This window comes from Chlorocebus sabaeus, chromosome 10 (assembly GCF_047675955.1).
Source record: "Chlorocebus sabaeus isolate Y175 chromosome 10, mChlSab1.0.hap1, whole genome shotgun sequence".
Classification (NCBI taxonomy): domain Eukaryota; kingdom Metazoa; phylum Chordata; class Mammalia; order Primates; family Cercopithecidae; genus Chlorocebus; species Chlorocebus sabaeus.
Genome location: NC_132913.1, coordinates 98,534,460 through 98,548,606, shown reverse-complemented (window position 1 = coordinate 98,548,606; position 14,147 = coordinate 98,534,460). Strand labels below are relative to the sequence as shown.

The 14,147-nt window shown below is 34.7% G+C and overlaps 1 pseudogene; it reads left to right on the top strand.

Annotated features, from left to right (window-relative positions):
* Positions 1 to 14,147, top strand: part of LOC140712650 (uncharacterized) — a 110,310-nt pseudogene that overhangs the window by 79,500 nt on the left and 16,663 nt on the right.

Below are 14,147 nucleotides of genomic sequence, written 5' to 3'. Positions count from 1 at the left end.
ACATGACAGTGTAACAAAACAATCAGGAAAGAGTAGGTATATGTAAAATAGGTGAAGGGTGGGTATCCATCAGAGGAAAGTGTGCCAAACAGGAAGAGACATTGTCAATCCAGTCCATGGATTTACCCCAGGACTTGAAGCTAGGTTTTCAACTGTCTTCAGCTTGATGGTGGGGTTTTACCAGGAACCTGTCCCTGTCTGCCTAGGATGTGTCTGCCTCCTGTCACTATCAAAAGCCTTGGCTCGAGATAAGGAAAGTATTCTTCTATCAGAATTTTTAAGCCATAGCATTTTCTCCATGTAATAGTGGAATTTAGATTTACAGCTAATTAATCTATGAAAACTTAGGAAACTAATTATTCTCACTGTATTTAAGTTTTGTAGTTGAGTGACTGTGGTTTCCACTGTTAGATCTGATGTATAGAAAAGAGCAATTATAGAGCTCTTAAAAAATATAGGTGCTACCCTCACAAATCTATTTCACAAAGCATTGGTCATGGGTATATCTTCTGGACCCTCCCAGCTGGGATGAGTAGGTCTAAAGTGAATAATCTACTTCACTATCCCTATCTCCTTAAGGTTTTGGATCCTTTCTTCCACATTAACCCAAGGGAGATCAGGCATTTCCAGGTTGGTCACAGTGGGCCATCTTTTAATCTATATTTCAGCTAACCAAGCAAATACATTATTAGAACCTTTTTTAATTTCCCAAGCTGCAACATTAAATGCAGAATCCCTACTTAGTGGGTCTAAATCAATACATTCAGCCTAACTCAAATTTATGTTCCTTCCACCATTATCTCACATCCTTAGTATCCATTCCCGTGCCTGTTCTCCAGATTTCTGTTTCTGTAAATTAGAAAATTCAGGCAGTTCTTTTGGAATGTAGCACACCTCCACATGGGTCACATTCTGAAACTTGCCTCTAGGGGCCCATAGGGACTTTAGTGTAGTTACAGGTCTAGAAGCAAACAGGGGTGTTGTGGGTGGCTCCTGAGAAGAATCAGCGTTATCTTGCCTGGCAACTGCCTCAGGCAGGTCATAACTGTTGCCTCAGGCAGCGAAGGTTTATCTCCTCAGACAAAGGTGGAAAGGTTGATGGCAGTGTGGGTTGTGGGTCATATATATATTATATATTATATATATATCTTATTTTATATATAATAGATAAGCTATATAATATATCTTATTTTATATATAATAGATAAGATATATATCTTATTTTATATATAATATATAGGATATATATTTTATTTTATATAAGATATATAGTATATAATTATATATCTTATATATCTTGTATATAATAATTATATATAACATATATCTACATAAGATATATTATCTATATAAGATATATATTTTATTTTATATATAATATATAAGATATATAATATATATCTTATTATATATAATAAGACATATAATATCTTATACATAACATATAAGTTATATATCTTATTTTATATATAACATAAAAGATATACATTATATATGTTATTTTATATATAACACATTATATATTTTATATATAACATAATATATATAATATATCTTATTAGTTCTGTCCCTCTAGAGAACCCTTTATATGTAAACTCCCCTTTATATATAATACATAAAGGGGATATAAATATAAGGGGTAGTTTATTAAGTAGTATTAACTCACAAGATCACAACATCACACAGTAGGCCAGCTGCAAGCTGAGGAACAAGGAAGCCAGTCCAAGAAGTCCCACTCATGTTTGAGGGCAGGAAGCATCCAGCATGGGAAAAAAAAAAAATGTAGACTGGGAGACTAAGCCAGTCTAGCCTCTTCATATTTCTTCCTGCCTGTTTTATATTTGCTGGCAGTTGATTAGATGGTGTCCATCCAGATTAAGGGTGAGTCTGCCTTCCCCAACCCACTGACTCAAATGTTAATCTCCTTTGGTAATACTCTAACAGACACACCCAGGATTAATACTTTGCATATTACAATCCAATCAAGTTGACATTCAGTATTAACCATTGCAGTAGCCAAAAAGCAAAATATAGACATTTTCAGAAAAATGAGATAATTTGAACTAGGAGACCTCCAATATAAACAATATCAAGGGGATTGTAGTTCTTTACTTTAAAAGGAAAATGAACTATATATAAAAAATAAGAAATGGAGAAAGAATGAAAAGCAATAGAAAGTACCAATAAATATGTAGATACATTTAAATAAATCTTGACTATAAAAACAATATAATAATATCTTATGGGATTAAATTATAGGTAGAATTAAATGTATGACAAAAATAATATCAAAGGAAGAAGAATTTAAAAAGATGGAACTCTACTAAGAGTCTAACATTATCTGGAAAATTGTAAATATACTCTATTTTAAGGAAAAAATATGCTGTGATTTCTAGGTTAATAGTTAAAGAGAAGAAAACGTAAATACAAGCTAATAGAGGAAACATTTGTGATAGCTGAAAATAATTGATTAATCCACAAGAAGGCTCAAAAGAGTAAAGAAAAAGAAGACTAGAACAGGTGGAACCAGTGGAGAGCAAATAGTGAGATGGTAGATATAAACAGATACATCCATGGTATAATAAAGGTACACAGTAAAAACATTTCAATTAAGATACAACAATTTTCAGGTTGGAGTTCAAAAGATGATTCAACTATACGCTACTTCCAAATAGACATCCCTTAATGTAAGGACATAGATACCTTGAATGTAAAAGATTAGAAAAAGATATACCTTGTAAACACAAACCAAAAGCAATCTGGAGGTGCTGTACTAATATAAGAACACATCAATTTTAAGGCAAGAAACATTTCTAAGAAATATATTTGTATGTTCTATTTAATCTAGCCTCAAAATAAAGCAAAAACTGATAGATCTAAAATGACAAATTGATATACACAAACACAGAATGTCATTTTAATACACCTCTTCCTGAAACTGATGAGATAAACAGATAAAACAATCAGTAAGTATATGAAGATATGAATAGCACAATTAATGTCTAAAATGTCTAAAATGGTATGACTAACATCATAGGAATATGCACTCTTTCCAAGATCACATAAAATATTTACCAGAATTGCCTATTAAAATATTTGACCACAAAAACTTAAGTTACTCAAAGTACTTTCCCTGACCCCAGGAGAGCTAAGCTAGGAATTAATTCTAAAATATGTAATTGAAAATTCTTAAATATTTACCAGGTATGTAGTATTTCCACAATTCTAAATAATGCATGTGTCAAAAGTAATCACAATGGAAGATTAAAAATATTTTTATCAAAAGATAATAAAAATGTAACATCATAACTTGTGATATGCTCTTAGAGCCATGTTTAATGGGAAATTTAGAGTTCTAAATCTTTAATTAGGCAAGTGTACTGAACTATATATTGTCCAAAAGACAATGGAGCATTGAGAAAAAGATCATTCTGCTCACGAAATGCAGCTTGGGAAGTATTTTATGCAGAAACTGTTCTTTGTCAAAGTTGTATTGTCTAGGTGACCAGCATAGATGAGTGGGGAAAGTCACACGGAATGAGTCTGGAAATGCATGATGTGATAGTTTGAGCAAGCTAAGGAGTTTGGAATTTTTCTCATTGGCCAAGGATTTAATGTGAATTATCAATGGTATTTAATTACGAAAAAGAAGTGATATAAGCAATCTGAAATAAACAGAAATCTATTTCTGTTTTACATCAATTAAGGATGGATTTAAAGGATAGACTACAGAGGATGTCCTTAAGATAACATACTTAGAAATAATGAGGGAGAAAATTAATTTAGTGGTTATTAAATGCAGAATGGAATACAAATTCAGGTGCTGTTTCTTGGGTTGAATAACCAATACTTGATGACTTATAGGATCCTGGGGAAGTGGTAAAGAAAGATAGAGACAATTTTCTACCTAATTTACTAGGTGAGTATTGACTATTCCATTAGAATAAAAGAATAAAAGGAGAAGAGGCTCTGAGAATGAACATAATGGACCCAGTTTTAGACACATGAATTTAGAATACCTGTGATAGTTGGAAGTAGCTAATAGAATTTAAAACATTGGTCAACATTTGAAAGACAGGGTTGTGATATATATATGGGTGATATCAGTTGAAGAAAGAGGAGTAGATGAGAATGCCCAAAGATAATGCAAACTGGGAAGAAAAAAAGGGGTATCATGGAGACAATTTCATTGAACACTGAAATTCAAGATGCAGGCAGAGAAAGAGGACATAGACCAGACGCCATAGAGAAGAGATTCAGGGAAATACAGACTAGGTATCAGCAAAGTTTTTAAAAGGAGAATAAGTCCACTTTCTCAAAGTTGTAAGACTATTGTCATCTCCTCCATATGCTTAAATACTAAATAAATATAATACTAGGGGGCCCTGAGTGCCATGCCCTTTTATTTACTGATTTTTCAAAGAATAAGATTTAGAACACAGATAGCAAATACACGAACTCTTTATCAATAATGCTACAACTAGGCCAGACTGACTGATATTTGAATGAAACAGCTAGTTAATGGAGAAAGTGGTGGAAAAAAGTTGCCTGGAAAATAAATGGAAAATCTGTTAATGTTAACATTATTCAACATTAATCAGTCAGTGAACATCAACATCAAGTAGCCATGGATATAAAATGGTGTCCCCTCTATTACATATTCGTATCTCTGGTTCAGACATTACCTTTAACAAATATTGAGGCCACACAAGTTTAAAACTTGAAGTGTAAAATCTAAAATCCCAAGTGTAAGCCATTTCTCCTCTTTTAAAAACTGCTCTGACAGGGAAGATTTACCTAATGAAATATTGTTAACATCATTTCCATTGTAACTAATTATAACAATGATACCTATTTGGAAATATTATACCACATGCTTGTGTAGAAATTATACATATGGGGAGAGAATAATAATAAACATATCCGTAATTTGTTTATATACCAATTAGCCCTAGAGAAAAAATAAAGCTTAACCGAAAATGCCTGCAAATTTTCTTTCTAGAAATGTTCTGGAAAATGTTTGTTAATCATACCCCACCTTCATCCATAAAAAAGGGGACTTTTTAAAGAACAATACTTCAGGGACAACAAAATAATTAAAAATTAGAGATTAAAGTGTATTGGAAAGCAAGACAATATCTCTTTCTAGTAAACAATTTGATCTCTAGGTATTGGGTGGTTCAGTAGCAAATAATTAAAATACTGATGCTAATATACAATTGGTTTATTAAAAATTCTACTTCCGAGATTTATTGTGTCCCTCTGGATTTGAAGTGAACTTTCCACTCTTCATTGTTATGCAGACTACCAGGCATTTGGGGATAATCAGTTCATTAGCTGGGCTTAGGAAATGACCCTCACATCACCTTCTCTGTTTGGTTTTGCAAAGGTCACCATGCAAATGTGCATGCTTTGCACCCACACAAGCTCAGAGAAATGGCCTGAAATCTGACATGTTTTGTGACTCTGTGACAAGTTCTGACCCTTCTTTTACAAAGAAAGCCCTGAAGTTAGAGAGGTACACACACTGAGGGTACAAAAATCTGTAAACAGAGCAAGTCAGGGCAGCACCTGAGAAACAAACATGGTTCGATGGAAATAACAGATCACTTTTCCATATTAATAAGACGTTATAAATCACAATTTAATACAAGAAAATACACTTAAAATATCCACTGTCTGCACAGATTTTTCATAAATATTCAAAACATGACCCATTTATCTTAGCCCACAGGAAACACTTAACTGAGGTAATCTCTGTCATCAGAAAACATAACCTATTATATGGCTTCTCAGTTGACGAAAGCAGATGAACAGATAAAAACAATAAAATGAAAATCAAAACTACATCCTCCTCAACTAGTGATATCATTGTTTAGATCTATAATGGCAAAGTAAAATGCAGTTATTGCATTTATTTGGAAAATTCAGGCCCCCAAACCTCATATCACTACTTTCTTCCAAAATTACCTGTAAAAAGGAAAAATGTACAATCTTATATATATAATTTTATATATTATATAATACTGATATTATATAATATAGATTATAATACATAATTCTATATAATATAGAATTATAATCATTCTAATTTTTATTGGAATGTATATTATATAAAACTTAGTCTAAAATCTAAAATCCCAAGTGCAAGCCATTTATATTATATTAATTATATATATTATATAACATATATATAATTATATCAGTATAATTCTGTAACTTGTCTTTTAATTTTACTATATCAAAATAAAGAAATGTTCTTGATAGTCAACAAGAAATGTATTTATACAAGTGTGCTAATGCATTTATGTCAAAAGTCATCAAATGGGTTCAGAAGTAGCTGAAACCATGAGGGAACACATGGATTCAATCAGAGCAAAGAAAATGAATGATTGGAACAAATATTTTTAAAAAGAGATTTATTATCTTCATTTTTTAAAACTCCTGTAACTTTTGGAAAAATGAAATAGGGAAAGGGGGTTTGAGAGAGTATGACATTTGAAAAATTATTATAAAATATTTCAGACACTCAAAATTGTGTAAATGTTATGACAAAACCCATGTACCAATCAATCCTCAGTCCAGCTTGAGAAATAAAACTTTATGAAAATAGAAAATCCTGGGCCGGGCGCGGTGGCTCAAGCCTGTAATCCCAGCACTTTGGGAGGCCGAGGCGGGCGGATCACAAGGTCAGGAGATCGAGACCATCCTGGCTAACACGGTGAAACCCCGTCTCTACTAAAAATACAAAAAACTAGCCGGGCGAGGTGGCGGGCGCCTGTAGTCCCAGCTACTCGGGAGGCTGAGGCAGGAGAATGGCCTAAACCCAGGAGGCGGAGCTTGCAGTGAGCCGAGATCGCGCCACTGCACTCCAGCCTGGGGAACAGGGCAAGACTCCGTCTCAAAAAAAAAAAAAAAAAAAAAAAAAAAGAAAATAGAAAATCCTTCTCCCTAATCACATCTCCTTTTCTACCATATCCCATCCTAAATCAAACACTATCCTAAATTTTATATATACTGTTTCACTGGTGAATTTTCATAGTTTATCCTTTTGCATTGCTTAACTGTGAACATTTTAAACCAATAACAACAATGACAGACATACATATTTTAGTTTTTATAAGTTAAATACTTTTAGTAAATTGGGTAGACAATTTATGTGTTTAAATTTGTAGTATTATATGCACACACCTAATATTTAAAAAGGATAAGTTTCCATACATTCAATTTTATATAGGTTTGCTGACTTTTGTAATATGCGACTTTGTGAAGGTAATGTTAAGTAGTGTGAATGGTGATTAAAACATACCAACAAATACAAGAAAATCACACAAGTACTTTTAATGTAAGAAAAACAGATAAATATTTAACTCTGAGCATGACTGTAGAAAACAAGAGAGCTGTATTCTTTGAGAGGGACAAGCATCATTAGCTAAATCCCTACAGAGCATCCCATGATACATATCGACTTGGTGAAGACCCCTTCAAGTCCTCTTTACCATTCTCTCTGCTCTTTTATCATTAATAGCCTCCTGACTTCTCTGACTGATTTTGAGATTCCTTTAGTCTCTGCATGCTCACACTGGTAATAGCTCTAGCACATTCCTCAAGGCTTACTAATACATCAGGTGAAGTTGGATCAGTTTCTCATGGTCAATTACCAAGGGCACGTTTCCCTACTGTTCCCTGCCTGATATATATTTCTGCTAGGCCATGTTTTGATAATTATATGTTCTAATATCTTAGACTCTATGCAGGTAAAAGAGAAAACTATGCCATACAGGATGAAAATTGCAAAAGATATTAAATCTCAATAGATTTTTATTATGAATTGATTATATTAAATTGTATAAATACAGAGATGCCTATTTTAGCAAAAAATAAAATGGATCTATTTTGTTATTTGTTATTATAAAAGCTTGTGTTTTCAGTGAATTCCCAGTATTTTGCTTTCTTATTGAACTGATAATTTTTGGGGTCTTTTTAAAGAGGATAAATCAAACTCTACCAATCTAAAATGCACCCCAATGAAGTGTACAAAGAAAAAATGTTTAATAACAATACTATCTAAAAATAATTAGGAATTAATTTCATTGAGGAAAATTCAGAATTTTCTAATGTTCTACCCTTGATCATACATCATCACTATCATTTTGTTCTTGGATGAGAGTGTGAATATGAAAGAAAGAGCATGTGAGAGGAGTGGACTGAAGGAAGAATTAGTTATTATATAGTTAACAGGAAGCTAGATTTTTTTGCTTAACAAATAGCTCACAAATCTCTATGTCTTAAAGCAGCAAAAATTTATCTTTCTGGGAGTGTACTTCAGGTCTGGGCAGTTCTCCAGTATAGCTGATCTGCATGTGATAGCTCAGTTCTGTATCTCCATATCAAACTATGCTTCCACTATCATTGCAGCTGGAAAGAGAGATACGATGAAGGCTAGCACACCAACTTTTAAATGCATTCACTCATAAGTAATATTTCTCACTGTGCTCACGTATCTTTAGCCAAAGCAAGTCACATGGCTACTTCTAACTTTGAGTGAATAAGTGCACTCTTAGTTTATGCATGGAAGGAGATGAATTGGAAATAATGGTGAGCAGTCTTAGTGTCTACAATACCAGACTTCGGCACCCTAGCTATCAACAAAGTCGCTCTTTTTTTTTTTTTTTTTTCTGAGATGGAGTTTTACTCTGTCACCCAAGCTGGAGTGCAGTGGCGCAATCTTAGCTCACTGCAACCTCCGCCTCCCAGGTTCAAGCGATTCTCCTGTCTCAGCCTCCCAAGTAGCTGGGATTACAGGCACCCGCCACCACATCCAGCTAATTTTTGTATTTTTAGTAGAGACGGGGTTTTACCATACTGGCCAGGCTGGTCTTGAACTCTGGACCTTGTGATCCGCCTGCCTTGGCCTCCCAAAATTCTGGGATTACAGGTTTGAGGCACCATGCCTGGCCTTCAATAAATTCTTTAGATACGATTGGAGCTGAACAAAACAAAGAGAAGGAACAGGTCAAAGCATCGAGAAGCATTCTGAAGATCAAATTCAAATGTCACCCTATTGGTGACTTCCTGACCTACCTAGGACAATTTTCTTTTCTGTCCCTACAGCACACTGTTAAAATAGCACTCACCATCTTGCTGGTATCTTGCTTTCCCCTATATGATTAAGTGAGAGAGAGAGAAAACGCCTTTTTCAATTCTGAACTTTAGTGCATAGGACAATCTCTGACACATAGAAGCTGCTAAAAGAACGAAATACCGGAAATGAATTGGAGGAAGGAGAGGAAAAAGAAGGAAGAAAGGCAACAAGGAAGAAAAGCAGCCCCATTTAGCAATGAAAAAAATGTTCACTGGTGTGCTACTATGTCTTTGAATCTCCTATATATAGTAATTTTGAAAGCACTCCAAAGCAATGCTAGAGTGTATGGCAGAGGCTGCTGATTGAATACCAATACCCATTCTTCCCTTCTTTAGTATTAGAAATTCTAATTTTAGAATTTCCCAGTCTTTCCCAGTCTTCCTTGTAGTTAGATGTGGTCAAAGGATTAACTTCTTGTTAATGGGAGGCAAGAGTAAATGATACGAGCAACTTCTTGGCCATGCGTTTTAAAAGGAAATTTTGCGCCCTCCACTGACCCTTTTCTCTCTTTGCTGTTACTGCCTAGAGAAGCCATTTTAACCACAAAATGGAAGCTGCATGTTGAGGATGGCAGAACAAGAGAAAAAGAACTTAGGTCGCCAGCATTGCAGCTACCAATCCAGCCATGCACTGCTTCAGTTTGGACAGTTACTGAAAGAGAAATGTATTTCTGTCTTATCTACAGCAGTTATTCTAGTTATCATCTTAGCAGTGGACTAACTTGGCAAACTTAAAACTACAGTATTTGAACATGTTTAAACACACACACACACACACACACACACACGTGATCTTTTTTGTTCTAATGCTAAGGCAGCAACCATAAAGTAAAAATACAGTGATAGACAAGTTTAGATGCAACTACTCTGATTGTAGATAAATGTTTCAGAAAGCACAATATAACACGGAAACCAGTGTTAATTTCACCATAGTGCCACAACGACTATAGAAATGTAGAAAGGTTTGTTAATTAAATCAGAGCTCCAGAGATAAGCATTCTAAAACCTTTGTGAAACACATTTAAAATCGGAATTGTTTGCTTAAAGGTATTCGTAATTCATTCCAAATAAAAAGTAATAAAATGTCAGGGTTTTGATTAGATGAACTTCTGTTTTTTTTTTGTGAAACTGAACGAGTGCTATAGGATCATTCCCTTCACTGACTTGTCCACATAGATTATTAAAATACATTGCATCTTTCCCAGTTTTGCCCTTTAGTAGCAGCTGTAGAATTTCATTGAGGGCATTACCACATTAATAGTCCCACATGTGTCAGAATTTGCATGAAATAAGCAGTTATGTGTAATTATGATTTGCCAAGAAACATGCTTTAAACTCTCCTCAAAGCCAATGACAGATGTACGTTTCCTGATTTTAGGATCTAATGGACTTCAACACTAGGCCGCAGCATTCAAAAAATTTACTGTATATCTTAAAAATCAGTTCACCTAGGTGTACTGAAAGGAGGGCTTACCAAAAGGGTAAATTCAAAAAATAAATCCAATGTTCTTATTCAACAAGTATGAAAATGATAAACTTCAATTTCTCTCTTAAAAAAACACCCATAAAAACCAGAAACAAACAATAACAACCAAAAGCATGCAATGCACCTAAATATTTGAGTTTCTTTTTTAGTAAATAGGAAGACGCTGAGAGAAGCCAAAACATAACCAGTGTGTGCCTTGAAACATCACTGACAACATGTTGCATATTTATCATAGACAACATGCCCAAACTGTATTCATTTTTGGATAAACATGAGCTCAGGGAGAGAAATGACTTTGAATGGCTATGGCCCAAATCTGTAATTTTTCTTCAGTAGGATTGTGAATGTCTTTGGGTACTGCTAATGTTTGTTTCCTTTCATGGTTAAGAAAGTCCAAGTAATCCTTTCTGATTATTTGTCAGGAGTAAACACAGCATAATCAGATTGTACAGAACATTTTTTTGAGGGGGTTAAATAAAAAAGGAATAAAAAAGATTCACACACATTAAAAGCAGAACACTAGCAGAAGAAACAGCATGCTGTTAGCACTGATTCTGTGTATATTTTGAAATTGGCAAAATCTCAATTTTTCAATTCCTCTATTATCTAGAAGGTGAAGATAATAAAGAACATGAATATTCTCACTGCATTCTTGAGAGAATTGTGCAATAATAATAATTTTAAAGTTTTCTTTAAATATGAATTTATTTTAAAAATGAGAAAAAAATGGAATCATTTTCTGGTATCTATTGTCACTTATTGGCATGAATTTAAATTTGAAACTATCTGCAGAGCAAATTTCAATAAGAGGATATTTTAAACAAACCCCTTTTGACCCCAATCTTTCACTTGCCTAATACATACAAGTGAGAGCTGCTCATATAAAACATATTCTGACCCAGCAACTCATATTTACCATGGAGTGGAAAAAGGAGGTTAAGAGTATTTATAGTAGCAAAAATAGCTTTTGCCTTTTCTTCACTTATGCTAAACCAATGAATGATTATAGGCTAAAGAGGGGCTAAAGAGGGGCATATCATAGGGCTAAAGAGGGGCAGAAGTAAGATTCTAGTGATTTCTCAGTCCTGTATACACAAAGAAACTGAACTATTTCACAGCTAGGTAGGAGTTAAACAATGGTTAACAGATATTTTATGTGGCAGTCAGAATAAAAGCTCTTCTGAGATTTACGTATCTTAATTTGGGGAACCTATAAATACATTACATGGAAAAAAGGACTTCGTGGATATGATCAAAAATTGTGAAATGGGGAGGTTACGCTTAATTATATGGGTGGGGCTGCTATGATTTGAATGTGTGCATTCTTCCAAAATTCACATGTTGTAAGTTTAACTTCCAACGTGGTGGTATTAAGAGGTGGGGCCCTGAGGAGGTGATTAGGTCAGGAGAGCTTCACCCTCATGGATGGATTAGTGCTGTTCTAAAGGGCCTTGAGAGAGAGATTTAGTCCCTTTTTTTGTCTTTCTGCCTCTTCCATCATGTGAGGACACAGCAAGAAAGCACCATCTTGGAAGCAGAGAGCAGCCTTCACCAGACACTGAGTCTGCTGGCACCTTGATATTGGACTTTCCAGCCTCCAGAACTGTGAGAAATAAATTTCTATTGCTTATAAATTACCCAGTCTAAGGTGTTTTTTTTGTTTGTTTTGTTTTGTTTTTTGCGACAACAATAACAAAAATCAAATGGGCCATTGTAATCACAAGGATTCTTATAAGAGGGAGACAAGAGGGTTAAGTCAGAGACAGAAGATAGGATGCCAGAAGCAGCATTTAGACAATAAAAGGAGGAGCCATATGGCAAGGAATACAGTCTCTAGAAATTGGAAAAGGCAAGGAAACAGAGTGTCCCTTAGCAGTTCCAGAAGGCACACAGCTCCGTGGACACCTTGGTTTTACCCCGGAATATCCATTTCAGACTTCTGACATCCAGAACTGTAAAATAATAGTTGTATGTTGTTCTTCCTACTAGTTACAACAACAACAAAAAAAAACTATAAAGTTTATAAAAGAAGAGAGGGAAGACCTCTTTTTTTTTTTTTTTTTTTTAATTAAGAAGGCAATTTGTTTTTATACTCCTAAGGGCAAAGATTCATTTAAAAATTGCATGTGTTATAGACAATGCCTGGTTCCCTTTAACTGCCTTAATGTAGGCCCTCATGCTTGCATGTCTGACAATACTGTAGGCCCACAGTGTGCCGGATGCACGCCTAACCTTCTTAAAAGTAGCCTCCACTGCTACATTCAGAGATGCAAATATGATTCTACAGACCCTCTTTAAAATTCTTAGGTACCTTCCCCATAATATTCAGTATGGAATGCACATAGTTTAGCTCAATACATAAGTCCCCTTCTAAAAATCCTCTCCTACTTCTTTCACTCCCCTCCTCTCCAGCATGCTTGCCTCTCCTCACACTAAACACACACCCAGGCACACATACATATGCACACATAAGCACCAAACACTCCCACATGCACACGTGCACATACACACGTTTGTATTAAATCTAATATAAAATTACTCATAGAGGGATTTCACTTTCTGATTTATTTTGTTTTCTAACTAACATCTAATTCCTCAAAATTGAGAAAATAGTAACTTTCTTAAGAAGGCTTGCTTTCCTGATTACTCATTATAACTATTACAATGTAAAGCTCCATCCTTTTTTGTTCCCATTGAACACTTTACATCATTATTATAGGACTTATCAACCAGTGCTGCGAAGATGCACAATGTGTTTATTTTTCATTCGACAATTTTCTGGTAGCCATGACTGTTTTCCAATTTTCAATTTTTTTATTGAGCATCCCACATGGTGTTAATACAGTAGGTGGTCAATAAATACTGAACACATGAGTGAATGTGGTCACAATGATGGGAAGGGTGCCGCTCTTTGAAAGTAGTAATTATTCTTGAGGATTTTTTTTTACCAGTGGTAATAATGGTCACAGCCATCCTTAATCTTTACTTAATTCTCCTTTTAATAAAAAGCTACTTCCCAAGACAGCATTCTGTCCAAAAATTTAGACGATGGGGACCCTCTAGATATTTTGTGCCTATAAACCAGCAACACCAACTTAACATGGGGAGTCTCTACTCTGGCGATATTTGAGTCAATCATTTATTTATTTATAAGAAAGCAACATATAGCTCTTAGAAAGAGCCCATTAACATATATTAAATGCTCAAATTTATTACTGCAAATGCAAATGATTAGAAAATATGGAGCAAAGACAAATGCTCAGAACAGACTAATACTAACTTAGGAAACACTTCTCTTTTTTTTTTTTTTGAGACGGAGTCTTGCTCCGTTGCCCAGGCTGGAGTGCAGTGGTGCCGTCTCGGCTCACTGCAAGCTCCGCCTCCCCGGTTCATGCCATCCTCCTGCCTCAGCCTCCCAAGTAGCTGGGACTACAGGCACCTGTCACCACACCTGGCTAATTTTTTGTATTTTCAGTAGAGATGGGGTTTCACCATGTTAGCCAGGATGGTCTCGATC